The sequence below is a fragment of the Bombina bombina genome, chromosome 5 (genome assembly GCF_027579735.1).
Source record: "Bombina bombina isolate aBomBom1 chromosome 5, aBomBom1.pri, whole genome shotgun sequence".
Classification (NCBI taxonomy): Eukaryota; Metazoa; Chordata; class Amphibia; order Anura; family Bombinatoridae; genus Bombina; species Bombina bombina.
This window is the reverse complement of record NC_069503.1, coordinates 373,054,985-373,067,409: the sequence shown is the minus strand read 5'-3', so window position 1 is coordinate 373,067,409 and position 12,425 is coordinate 373,054,985. Positions and strand designations below refer to the sequence as shown.

The 12,425-nt window shown below is 41.7% G+C and overlaps 1 protein-coding gene across 1 annotated transcript in view; it reads right to left on the bottom strand.

Annotated features, from left to right (window-relative positions):
• Positions 1–12,425, bottom strand: part of PLEKHA8 (pleckstrin homology domain containing A8) — a 237,270-nt gene that overhangs the window by 133,771 nt on the left and 91,074 nt on the right. The gene's annotated exons all lie outside the window — the stretch shown is intronic.

Sequence of the window (12,425 nt, the reverse complement as noted above, 5' to 3'; positions counted from 1 at the left end):
GGTAGCAGTGGCAGGTTTCTTGGCCTGCTTTCCCTTGTTCCAGCCTTGCATTGGTCTCTTACCCTCTTGCTTAGAGGACGTAGCACTTTGGGCTGGTCCGTTTCTACGAAAGGGATGAAAATTAGGTTTATTTTTTGCCTTGAAAGGCCGATCCTGAGGAAGGGCGTGGCCCTTACCCCCAGTGATATCAGAGATAATCTCTTTCAAGTCAGGGCCAAACACCGTTTTCCCCTTGAAAGGAATGTTAAGTAGCTTGTTCTTGGAAGACGCATCAGCCGACCAAGATTTCAACCAAAGCGCTCTGCGCGCCACAATAGCAAACCCAGAATTCTTAGCCGCTAACCTAGCCAATTGCAAAGTGGCGTCTAGGGTAAAAGAATTAGCCAATTTGAGAGCATTGATTCTGTCCATAATCTCCTCATAAGGAGGAGAATCACTATTGACCGCCTTTATCAGCTCATCGAACCAGAAACATGCGGCTGTAGCGACAGGGACAACGCATGAAATTGGTTGTAGAAGGTAACCCTGCTGAACAAACATCTTTTTAAGCAAACCTTCTAATTTTTTATCCATAGGATCTTTGAAAGCACAACTATCCTCTATGGGTATAGTGGTGCGTTTGTTTAAAGTGGAAACCGCTCCCTCGACCTTGGGGACTGTCTGCCATAAGTCCTTTCTGGGGTCGACCATAGGAAACAATTTTTTAAATATGGGGGGAGGGACGAAAGGAATACCGGGCCTTTCCCATTCTTTATTAACAATGTCCGCCACCCGCTTGGGTATAGGAAAAGCTTCTGGGAGCCCCGGCACCTCTAGGAACTTGTCCATTTTACATAGTTTCTCTGGGATGACCAACTTGTCACAATCATCCAGAGTGGATAATACCTCCTTAAGCAGAATGCGGAGATGTTCCAACTTAAATTTAAATGTAATCACATCAGGTTCAGCTTGTTGAGAAATGTTCCCTGAATCAGTAATTTCTCCCTCAGACAAAACCTCCCTGGCCCCATCAGACTGGGTTAGGGGCCCTTCAGAAACATTATTATCAGCGTCGTCATGCTCTTCGGTATCTAAAACAGAGCAGTCGCGCTTACGCTGATAAGTGTTCATTTTGGCTAAAATGTTTTTGACAGAATTATCCATTACAGCCGTTAATTGTTGCATAGTAAGGAGTATTGGCGCGCTAGATGTACTAGGGGCCTCCTGAGTGGGCAAGACTCGTGTAGACGAAGGAGGGAATGATGCAGTACCATGCTTACTCCCCTCACTTGAGGAATCATCTTGGGCATCATTGTCATTGTCACATAAATCACATTTATTTAAATGAATAGGAATTCTGGCTTCCCCACATTCAGAACACAGTCTATCTGGTAGTTCAGACATGTTAAACAGGCATAAACTTGATAACAAAGTACAAAAAACGTTTTAAAATAAAACCGTTACTGTCACTTTAAATTTTAAACTGAACACACTTTATTACTGCAATTGCGAAAAAACATGAAGGAATTGTTCAAAATTCACCAAATTTTCACCATAGTGTCTTAAAGCCTTAAAAGTATTGCACACCAAATTTGGAAGCTTTAACCCTTAAAATAACGGAACCGGAGCCGTTTTGAACTTTAACCCCTTTACAGTCCCTGGTATCTGCTTTGCTGAGACCCAACCAAGCCCAAAGGGGAATACGATACCAAATGACGCCTTCAGAAAGTCTTTTCTAAGTATCAGAGCTCCTCTCACATGCGACTGCATGCCATGCCTCTCAAAAACAAGTGCGCAACACCGGCGCGAAAATGAGGCTCTGCCTATGCTTTGGGAAAGCCCCTAAAGAATAAGGTGTCTAAAACAGTGCCTGCCGATATTATTATATCAAAATACCCAAATAAAATGATTCCTCAAGGCTAAATATGTGTTAATAATGAATCGATTTAGCCCAGAAAAAGTCTACAGTCTTAATAAGCCCTTGTGAAGCCCTTATTTACGATCGTAATAAACATGGCTTACCGGATCCCATAGGGAAAATGACAGCTTCCAGCATTACATCGTCTTGTTAGAATGTGTCATACCTCAAGCAGCAAGAGACTGCTCACTGTTCCCCCAACTGAAGTTAATTGCTCTCAACAGTCCTGTGTGGAACAGCCATGGATTTTAGTGACGGTTGCTAAAATCATTTTCCTCATACAAACAGAAATCTTCATCTCTTTTCTGTTTCTGAGTAAATAGTACATACCAGCACTATTTTAAAATAACAAACTCTTGATTGAATAATAAAAACTACAGTTAAACACTAAAAAACTCTAAGCCATCTCCGTGGAGATGTTGCCTGTACAACGGCAAAGAGAATGACTGGGGTAGGCGGAGCCTAGGAGGGATCATGTGACCAGCTTTGCTGGGCTCTTTGCCATTTCCTGTTGGGGAAGAGAATATCCCACAAGTAAGGATGACGCCGTGGACCGGACACACCTATGTTGGAGAAAAGCCCTTTTAAGGGCTGGTAAAAGAGCTGATTACTTTGTAATTTAGGATAGGATAGGGCATTTTATTATTTTGGGGGGCTTTTTTATTTTATTAGGGGGCTTAGATTAGGTGTAATTAGTTTAAACTTATTGTATTTTTTTTTATTTTCTGTAGTTTAGTGTTTGTTTTTTTGTATTATAGTTTAGTTTATTTAATTGTATTTTAGTTTAGCTAATTGTAGGTAATTTATTTAATTAATTTATTGATAGTGTAGTGTTAGGTGTATTTGTAACTTAGGTTAGGATTTATTTTACAGGTAATTTTGTAATTATTTTAACTAGGTAGCTATTAAATAGTTATTAACTATTTAATAGCTATTGTACCTAGTTAAAATAAATACAAAGTTGCCTGTAAAATAAATACAAATCCTAAAATAGCTACAATGTAACTATTAGTTATATTATAGCTATATTAGGGTTTATTTTATAGGTAAGTATTTAGTTTTAAATAGGAATAATTTATTTAATTATATTAAATTTAGTTAGTTTTATTTAAATTATATTTAACTTAGGGGGGTGTTAGGGTTAGACTTAGGTTTAGGGGTTAATAACTTTATTATAGTAGTGGCGAAGTTGGGGCGGAAGATTAGGGGTTAATAATTGTAGGTAGGTGGCGGCGATGTTAGGGAGGGCAGATTAGGGGTTAATAAAATGTATTATAGTGTTTGCGAGGCGGGAGTGCGGCGGTTTAGGGGTTAATACATTTAGTATAGTGGCGGCGATGTCCGGTCGGCAGATTATGGGTTAATAAGTGTAGGTAGGTGGCGGTGACGTTTGGGGGATGGGACAGATTAGGGGGTAAAAAATATAATATAGGTGTCGGCGATGTTAGGGGCAGCAGATTAGGGGTTCATAGGTATAATGTAGGTTGCGGCAGTGTCCGGAGCAGCAGATTAGGGGTTAATAATAAAATGCAGGCGTCAGCGATAGCGGTGGTGGCAGATTAGGGGTTAATAAGTGTAAGGTTAGCGGTGTTTAGACTCGGGTTCATGTTAGGGTGTTAGGTGTAGACTTAGAGAGTGTTTCCCCATAGGAAACAATGGGGCTGTGTTAGGAGCTGAACGCTGCTTTTTTGCAGGTGTTAGTTTTTTTTTCAGGCAGCTCAGCCCCATTGTTTCCTATGTAGATATCGTGCAAAAGCAAGTTTTCCAGCTTACCGCTACCGTAGGCAACGCTGGTATTGAGGGTTGAAGTGGAGCTAAATTATGCTCAATGCTCCCTTTTCTGAGGCTAACGCAGCCATTCAGACAACTCGTAATACCAGCGTTGGCTTAAGGGTGCGCTGGAAAAAAAAGCCTCATTAGCACCGCTGGTCTTTACCGACAAAACTCTAAATCTAGGCGCATAGATCTAGAATGGGCCTAAAAGTTCCCTCTTTTTTGTGAGCCACAAACAGGTTTGAGTAAAACCCGAGACCCTGTTCCCCTAAATTTCACCTCCTCCTTGCACCTAAGGCAAAGAGAATGACTGGGGGTTGTGGGAATGCAAGTTATACTTAACAGCTTTGCTGTGGAGCTCTTTGCCTCCTCCTGCTGGCCAGGAGTGATATTTCCAACAGTAATTGCTGATCCGTGTACTCACCGTATCATAAGAAAGAAAAAATAAATTTCAGTAAGAAAAATAGTTACACTAATAATAACACTATCTAATAAAAATTATTTAAAAAATGCATTAAAAAATGTTTTAGGGGTCAAAATATGATTTCTCAGGTGTTAGAAAAAAAGGCATGCAAAGGCATTTAATATAGAGATACCTATCTATAAACAAAACTATGACATAAGATAAAACATAAGAAGCCTCTCAAATGGTTAGAGAATGCAAGGCTATATAAGCAAACACAGTACTTGCTTTATTAGAAAAAAAGATGTCCCAATAAAATTCACTGATGTGAATGTGAAATCAGGATTTGTTCACAATAGATATCCTAATAAAATTAATTTCCACTCAATACCGGGGGTTGATGATTCTTAAAAATGGAGAGTTTCCTCACATTGAAAGAGAAGATACCTGAAGCACAAAGAACAGCGCGCAACCTCGATTTAAAGTAAAATATTTAATAAAGAAAAGCCCTGTTGGCAATTGCACTTACAGGGAAAACGCACATCAAAAACATAACTGTGACTTGGAAGGTTTGATCTGGTCTGGCATCCTCACCACAACAATATCCACTGTCCACCGAGTGAAGGAAAGACAAGTAGAGCCAATACAGGTCCTACAAAGTGCTTGGATCTCTGTTACTAAAAAATTTTACATCCGTGATGAAGTCTGCTCGGGTTAAACAGATAAAACGCATAGGAGGAAGTTTTAGTAATAGACAGCCAAGCTCTTTGTAGGACCTGTATTGGACTGGCCACGGATACCTCTTTTGGCATCACAGAACTTTTGGCTGTTACATCTCCTGTCTCTACTTGTCTTTCCTTCACTTGGTGGACAGTCGATATTGTTGTGGTGAGGACGCCAGACCTGATCAAACCTTCTAGGTCCCAGTTATGCTTTTGATGTGCCGGTTTTAACCTTTTCCCTGTAAGTGCAATTACCAGCAAAAAACAGGCATTCTATTTTTGTTATACAGAACAGCTCTCAATAAGTGTATAATGATGTTATAATCACAATTAATAACTATTTTGGAAGTGTTTCTTCTCTGTAGCATAAAGTAAACAGAGAATATAAGGTTACCACCCATGCAGGTTGGGGGTGGGGAGAATGGCCAGACAAAGAAACCATGCTTTGTTCATCTATATGGTCAAAATTTGTGTGCTAGATTTTCTCTCTTAGCTTCCTGAGTGACTGGTAATCTGATCTCTCTTCTTGAGGCCAGAGTGACTTTTCACATTTCAGCTTAGCTAAATAATGATTAACCTCTTCATGACTACAGCCTGAATTACTTAATGCCAGTAAGTACATACCATATATAACACTGGGAAACAATTCAAGTTTTGAAAGCTATCATCAATAGGCAAACTACAAGATAGCAGCACATATCCACACGCTTACACTAAGGAATGCAATAAACATCTCACTATACAGTCTGAATTATGCAAGACATAATCAATACAGACAAGGCACATCACTAAATAATCCATACCTGGATAACATACTTTAAACATGCCCTAAAGGCCTAAATGACACAGGAGTATACCATAAAGTTTCCCCCAGTCCAGAAAGCAAGGTCAAGAACAAGAAACAAGCATACTGGTGCAAATGGTTGCAACAAAACTCTCTGTAAACTATATCAGAATATATGTTTTGGTACAGTTAATCCCAATATTAAAAACATTCACTATTAAAAGGGCCACACCCATGTATATACACATACACCATGCTATACAAGGGTTGCAATAAATAGACAACATAAGGAAGGGGAAACTCAGACAGAAGGCATAGAGGGCCCTTGTCCCTAGAGAGCTTGTGATGAGTGTTGATTGTAGGATATGGTCATTTGAGGATGTTGAGTTTGCAGTTTAGAGAACTGGTATTGGATGAGCAATATGAGGTTAGGTAGCAGGTTTCTCTGAATAGATAAGTTTTGAAAGAGGTTTTAAACCTTTGAATGTTAGGGGGTGTCTGGCAGACTAAGGAAGATAGCTCCACAGGATAGGTGTGGCCCAAGAGAAGTCCTGAAGATGAGAAAGACTGAGCGGTGTAGGTCAGAAGCAAAGTGCAGGATGTAACTAGGAGTACTTATATGTACCTATAAGTTTGATATTTATTAGGTGTTCTGGAGGGCTCTGTAGGATATAGTGTTAGGATTAGTATTTTTTATTTGGGATTGGATGATAGTGGATGCCAATGTAGAGACTGGCATAGAGGACTAAAACATGTGGGGTGGATAAGTCTGTCAGAAGTATTTAGGAAAGACGGAAGAGGAAGCAATCTGTTGAGAGGTAAACCTGTAGTCAAGACGTGACATGATGAGAAGGAGAGATTTTTTTTGTTGCTTCTTGAGAGAAAAATGGATGGCAATGTTCCTCAGGTGAAAGCAGTAGGATTTGGTGTTTATATGTTGGGGTAAAGGAGAAGTCAGGGTCAAACAATACTTTCAAGCAGTGGACATGGAGTTTTAGTGTAGTTGGTAACAGTGATGGAGATTTCAGGTGCTGGAGTGTTGATCAGTAAACATTTAGTCTTGGATTAATTTTGAGGTTATAAAAGGCCATCCAGGAATAGATCTTAGTGAGACAGTCTGACATGATTTAGAATTGAAGAGGATAGGGTAAGAAAAGCTTTATAGAATTGGTTGTCATCAGGATAGAGGTGGTGTTGGAACCAAAATAAGTATGAGTTTCCCAAGTGAATAATTGTATATTAAGAAGAGCAGGGGCACCGAACTAAGCAAAACACAGACTAGTGTAAGGGGTGGTGAGGAGGTACAGAGAAAAATATGCTGACGGAAAGATTAAACAAGTAAGATTTGATCCATGAAATCTTGATGTCTAGTAATCAACAATATCAGAAGTAGCTTAAAAGTCATAGAGTAAAATAAGTAAGGCTTTAGCAGCAAGCAAGTCATGTAAAACTATAGCGAGGTCAGTTTTAGTAGCTTATTGCAGCAAAAAACAAAAACAAAAAAAAAACAGAATTTATGTTTACCTGATAAATTACTTTCTCCAACGGTGTGTCTGGTCCACGGCGTCATCCTTACTTGTGGGATATTCTCCTCCCCAACAGGAAATGGCAAAGAGCCCAGCAAAGCTGGTCACATGATCCCTCCTAGGCTCCGCCTTCCCCAGTCATTCGACCGACGTAAAGGAGGAATATTTGCATAGGAGAAATCATATGATACCGTGGTGACTGTAGTTAAAGAAAATAAATTATCAGACCTGATTAAAAAAACCAGGGCGGGCCGTGGACCGGACACACCGTTGGAGAAAGTAATTTATCAGGTAAACATAAATTCTGTTTTCTCCAACATAGGTGTGTCCGGTCCACGGCGTCATCCTTACTTGTGGGAACCAATACCAAAGCTTTAGGACACGGATGAAGGGAGGGAGCAAATCAGGTCACCTAGATGGAAGGCACCACGGCTTGCAAAACCTTTCTCCCAAAAATAGCCTCAGAAGAAGCAAAAGTATCAAATTTGTAAAATTTAGTAAAAGTGTGCAGTGAAGACCAAGTCGCTGCCTTACATATCTGATCCACAGAAGCCTCGTTCTTGAAGGCCCATGTGGAAGCCACAGCCCTAGTGGAATGAGCTGTGATTCTTTCAGGAGGCTGCCGTCCGGCAGTCTCGTAAGCCAATCTGATGATGCTTTTAAGCCAAAAAGAGAGAGAGGTAGAAGTTGCTTTTTGACCTCTCCTTTTACCAGAATAAACAACAAACAAGGAAGATGTTTGTCTAAAATCCTTTGTAGCATCTAAATAGAATTTTAGAGCACGAACTACGTCCAAATTGTGCAACAAACGTTCCTTCTTTGAAACTGGATTCGGACACAAAGAAGGCACGACTATCTCCTGGTTAATGTTTTTGTTAGAAACAACTTTCGGAAGAAAACCAGGTTTAGTACGCAAAACCACCTTATCTGCATGGAACACCAGATAAGGAGGAGAACACTGTAGAGCAGATAATTCTGAAACTCTTCTAGCAGAAGAAATTGCAATCAAAAACAAAACTTTCCAAGATAATAACTTAATATCAACGGAATGTAAGGGTTCAAACGGAACCCCCTGAAGAACTGAAAGAACTAAATTGAGACTCCAAGGAGGAGTCAAAGGTTTGTAAACAGGCTTGATTCTAACCAGAGCCTGAACAAAGGCTTGAACATCTGGCACAGCTGCCAGCTTTTTGTGAAGTAACACAGACAAGGCAGAAATCTGTCCCTTCAAAGAACTTGCAGATAATCCTTTCTCCAAACCTTCTTGAAGAAAGGATAGAACCTTAGGAATTTTTATCTTGTCCCAAGGGAATCCTTTAGATTCACACCAACAGATATATTTTTTCCATATTTTGTGGTAGATTTTTCTAGTCACAGGCTTTCTGGCCTGAACAAGAGTATCAATGACAGAATCTGAGAACCCTCGCTTTGATAAGATCAAGCGTTCAATCTCCAAGCAGTCAGTTGGAGTGAGACCAGATTCGGATGTTCGAACGGACCTTGAACAAGAAGGTCCCGTCTCAAAGGTAGCTTCCATGGTGGAGCCGATGACATATTCACCAGGTCTGCATACCAAGTCCTGCGTGGCCACGCAGGAGCTATCAAGATCACCGATGCCCTCTCCTGATTGATCCTGGCTACCAGCCTGGGGATGAGAGGAAACGGCGGGAATACATAAGCTAGTTTGAAGGTCCAAGGTGCTACTAGTGCATCTACTAGAGTCGCCTTGGGATCCCTGGATCTGGACCCGTAGCAAGGAACCTTGAAGTTCTGACGAGAGGCCATCAGATCCATGTCTGGAATGCCCCACAACTGAGTGATTTGGGCAAAGATTTCCGGATGGAGTTCCCACTCCCCCGGATGAAATGTCTGACGACTCAGAAAATCCGCTTCCCAATTTTCCACTCCTGGGATGTGGATTGCAGACAAGTGGCAGGAGTGAGTCTCCGCCCATTGAATGATTTTGGTCACTTCTTCCATCGCCAGGGAACTCCTTGTTCCCCCCTGATGGTTGATGTACGCAACAGTCGTCATGTTGTCTGATTGAAACCGTATGAATTTGGCCTTTGCTAGTTGAGGCCAAGCCTTGAGAGCATTGAATATCGCTCTCAGTTCCAGAATATTTATCGGGAGAAGAGATTCTTCCCGAAACCAAAGACCCTGAGCTTTCAGGGGTCCCCAGACCGCGCCCCGGCCCACCAGACTGGCGTCGGTCGTGACAATGACCCACTCTGGTCTGCGGAAGCTCATCCCCTGTGACAGGTTGTCCAGGGACAGCCACCAACGGAGTGAATCTCTGGTCCTCTGATCTACTTGTATCGTCGGAGACAAGTCTGTATAATCCCCATTCCACTGACTGAGCATGCACAGTTGTAATGGTCTTAGATGAATTCGCGCAAAAGGAACTATGTCCATTGCCGCTACCATCAAACCTATTACTTCCATGCACTGCGCTATGGAAGGAAGAGGAACAGAATGAAGTATTAGACAAGAGTTTAGAAGTTTTGATTTTCTGGCCTCTGTCAGAAAAATCCTCATTTCTAAGGAGTCTATTATTGTTCCCAAGAAGGGAACCCTTGTTAACGGAGATAGAGAACTTTTTTCTACGTTCACTTTCCACCCGTGAGATCTGAGAAAGGCCAGGACAATGTCCGTGTGAGCCTTTGCTTGTGGAAGGGACGACGCTTGAATCAGAATGTCGTCCAAGTAAGGTACTACTGCAATGCCCCTTGGTCTTAGCACCGCTAGAAGGGACCCTAGTACCTTTGTGAAAATTCTTGGAGCAGTGGCTAATCCGAATGGAAGTGCCACAAACTGGTAATGCTTGTCCAGAAAGGCGAACCTTAGGAACCGATGATGTTCCTTGTGGATAGGAATATGTAGATACGCATCCTTTAAATCCACCGTGGTCATGAATTGACCTTCCTGGATGGAAGGAAGAATTGTTCGAATGGTTTCCATTTTGAACGATGGAACCTTGAGAAACTTGTTTAGGATCTTGAGATCTAAGATTGGTCTGAATGTTCCCTCTTTTTTGGGAACTACAAACAGATTGGAGTAGAACCCCATCCCTTGTTCTCCTAATGGAACAGGATGAATCACTCCCATTTTTAACAGGTCTTCTACACAATGTAAGAATGCCTGTTTTTTTATGTGGTCTGAAGACAATTGAGACCTGTGGAACCTCCCCCTTGGGGGAAGCCCCTTGAATTCCAGAAGATAACCTTGGGAGACTATTTCTAGCGCCCAAGGATCCAGAACATCTCTTGCCCAAGCCTGAGCGAAGAGAGAGAGTCTGCCCCCCACCAGATCCGGTCCCGGATCGGGGGCCAACATCTCATGCTGTCTTGGTAGCAGTGGCAGGTTTCTTGGCCTGCTTACCTTTGTTCCAGCCTTGCATTGGCCTCCAGGCTGGCTTGGCTTGAGAAGTATTACCCTCTTGCTTAGAGGACGTAGCACTTGGGGCTGGTCCGTTTCTGCGAAAGGGACGAAAATTAGGTTTATTTTTGGCCTTGAAAGACCTATCCTGAGGAAGGGCGTGGCCCTTACCCCCAGTGATATCAGAAATAATCTCTTTCAAGTCAGGGCCAAACAGCGTTTTCCCCTTGAAAGGAATGTTAAGCAATTTGTTCTTGGAAGACGCATCCGCTGACCAAGATTTTAGCCAAAGCGCTCTGCGCGCCACAATAGCAAACCCAGAATTTTTTGCCGCTAATCTAGCCAATTGCAAAGTGGCGTCTAGGGTGAAAGAGTTAGCCAATTTGAGAGCATGAATTCTGTCCAAAATCTCCTCATAAGAAGAATCTTTATTGAGCGCCTTTTCTAGTTCATCGAACCAGAAACACGCTGCTGTAGTGACAGGAACAATGCATGAAATTGGTTGTAGAAGGTAACCTTGCTGAACAAACATCTTTTTAAGCAAACCCTCTAATTTTTTATCCATAGGATCTTTGAAAGCACAACTATCTTCTATGGGTATAGTGGTGCGTTTGTTTAGAGTAGAAACCGCCCCCTCGACCTTGGGGACTGTCTGCCATAAGTCCTTTCTGGGGTCGACCATAGGAAACAATTTCTTAAATATAGGGGGAGGGACGAAAGGTATGCCGGGCCTTTCCCATTCTTTGTTTACAATGTCCGCCACCCGCTTGGGTATAGGAAAAGCTTCGGGGGGCCTCGGGACCTCTAGGAACTTGTCCATTTTACATAATTTCTCTGGAATGACCAAATTCTCACAATCATCCAGAGTAGATAACACCTCCTTAAGCAGGGCGCGGAGATGTTCCAATTTAAATTTGAATGTAATTACATCAGGTTCAGCTTGTTGAGAAATTTTCCCTGAATCTGAAATTTCTCCCTCAGACAAAACCTCCCTGGCCCCCTCAGACTGGTGTAGGGGCACTTCAGAACCAATATCATCAGCGTCCTCATGCTCTTCAGTATTTTCTAAAACAGAGCAGTCGCGCTTTTGCTGATAAGTGGGCATTTTGGCTAAAATGTTTTTGATAGAATTATCCATTACAGCCGTTAATTGTTGCATAGTAAGGAGTATTGGCGCACTAGATGTACTAGGGGCCTCCTGTGTGGGCAAGACTGGTGTAGACGAAGGAGGGGATGATGCAGTACCATGCTTACTCCCCTCACTTGAGGAATCATCTTGGGCATCATTTTCTCTAAATTTTGTGTCACATAAATCACATCTATTTAAATGAGAAGGAACCTTGGCTTCCCCACATACAGAACACAGTCTATCTGGTAGTTCAGACATGTTAAACAGGCATAAACTTGATAACAAAGTACAAAAAACGTTTTAAAATAAAACCGTTACTGTCACTTTAAATTTTAAACTGAACACACTTTATTACTGCAAATGTGAAAAAGTATGAAGGAATTGTTCGAAATTCACCAAAATTTCACCACAGTGTCTTAAAGCCTTAAAAGTATTGCACACCAAATTTGAAAGCTTTAACTCTTAAAATAACGGAACCGGAGCCGTTTTTATATTTAACCCCTTTACAGTCCCTGGTATCTGCTTTGCTGAGACCCAACCAAGCCCAAAGGGGAATACGATACCAAATGACGCCTTCAGAAAGTCTTTTCTATGTATCAGAGCTCCTCACACATGCATCTGCATGTCATGCTTCCCAAAAACAAGTGCGCAATAGAGGCGCGAAAATGAGGCTCTGCCTATGATTAGGGAAAGCCCCTAGCAAATAAGGTGTCCAATACAGTGCCTGCCGGTTATTTTAGCTAATTCCCAAGAATAAAATAATTCCTCAAAGCTATGAAGTATTAAAATATGCTTATATATCAATCGTTTTAG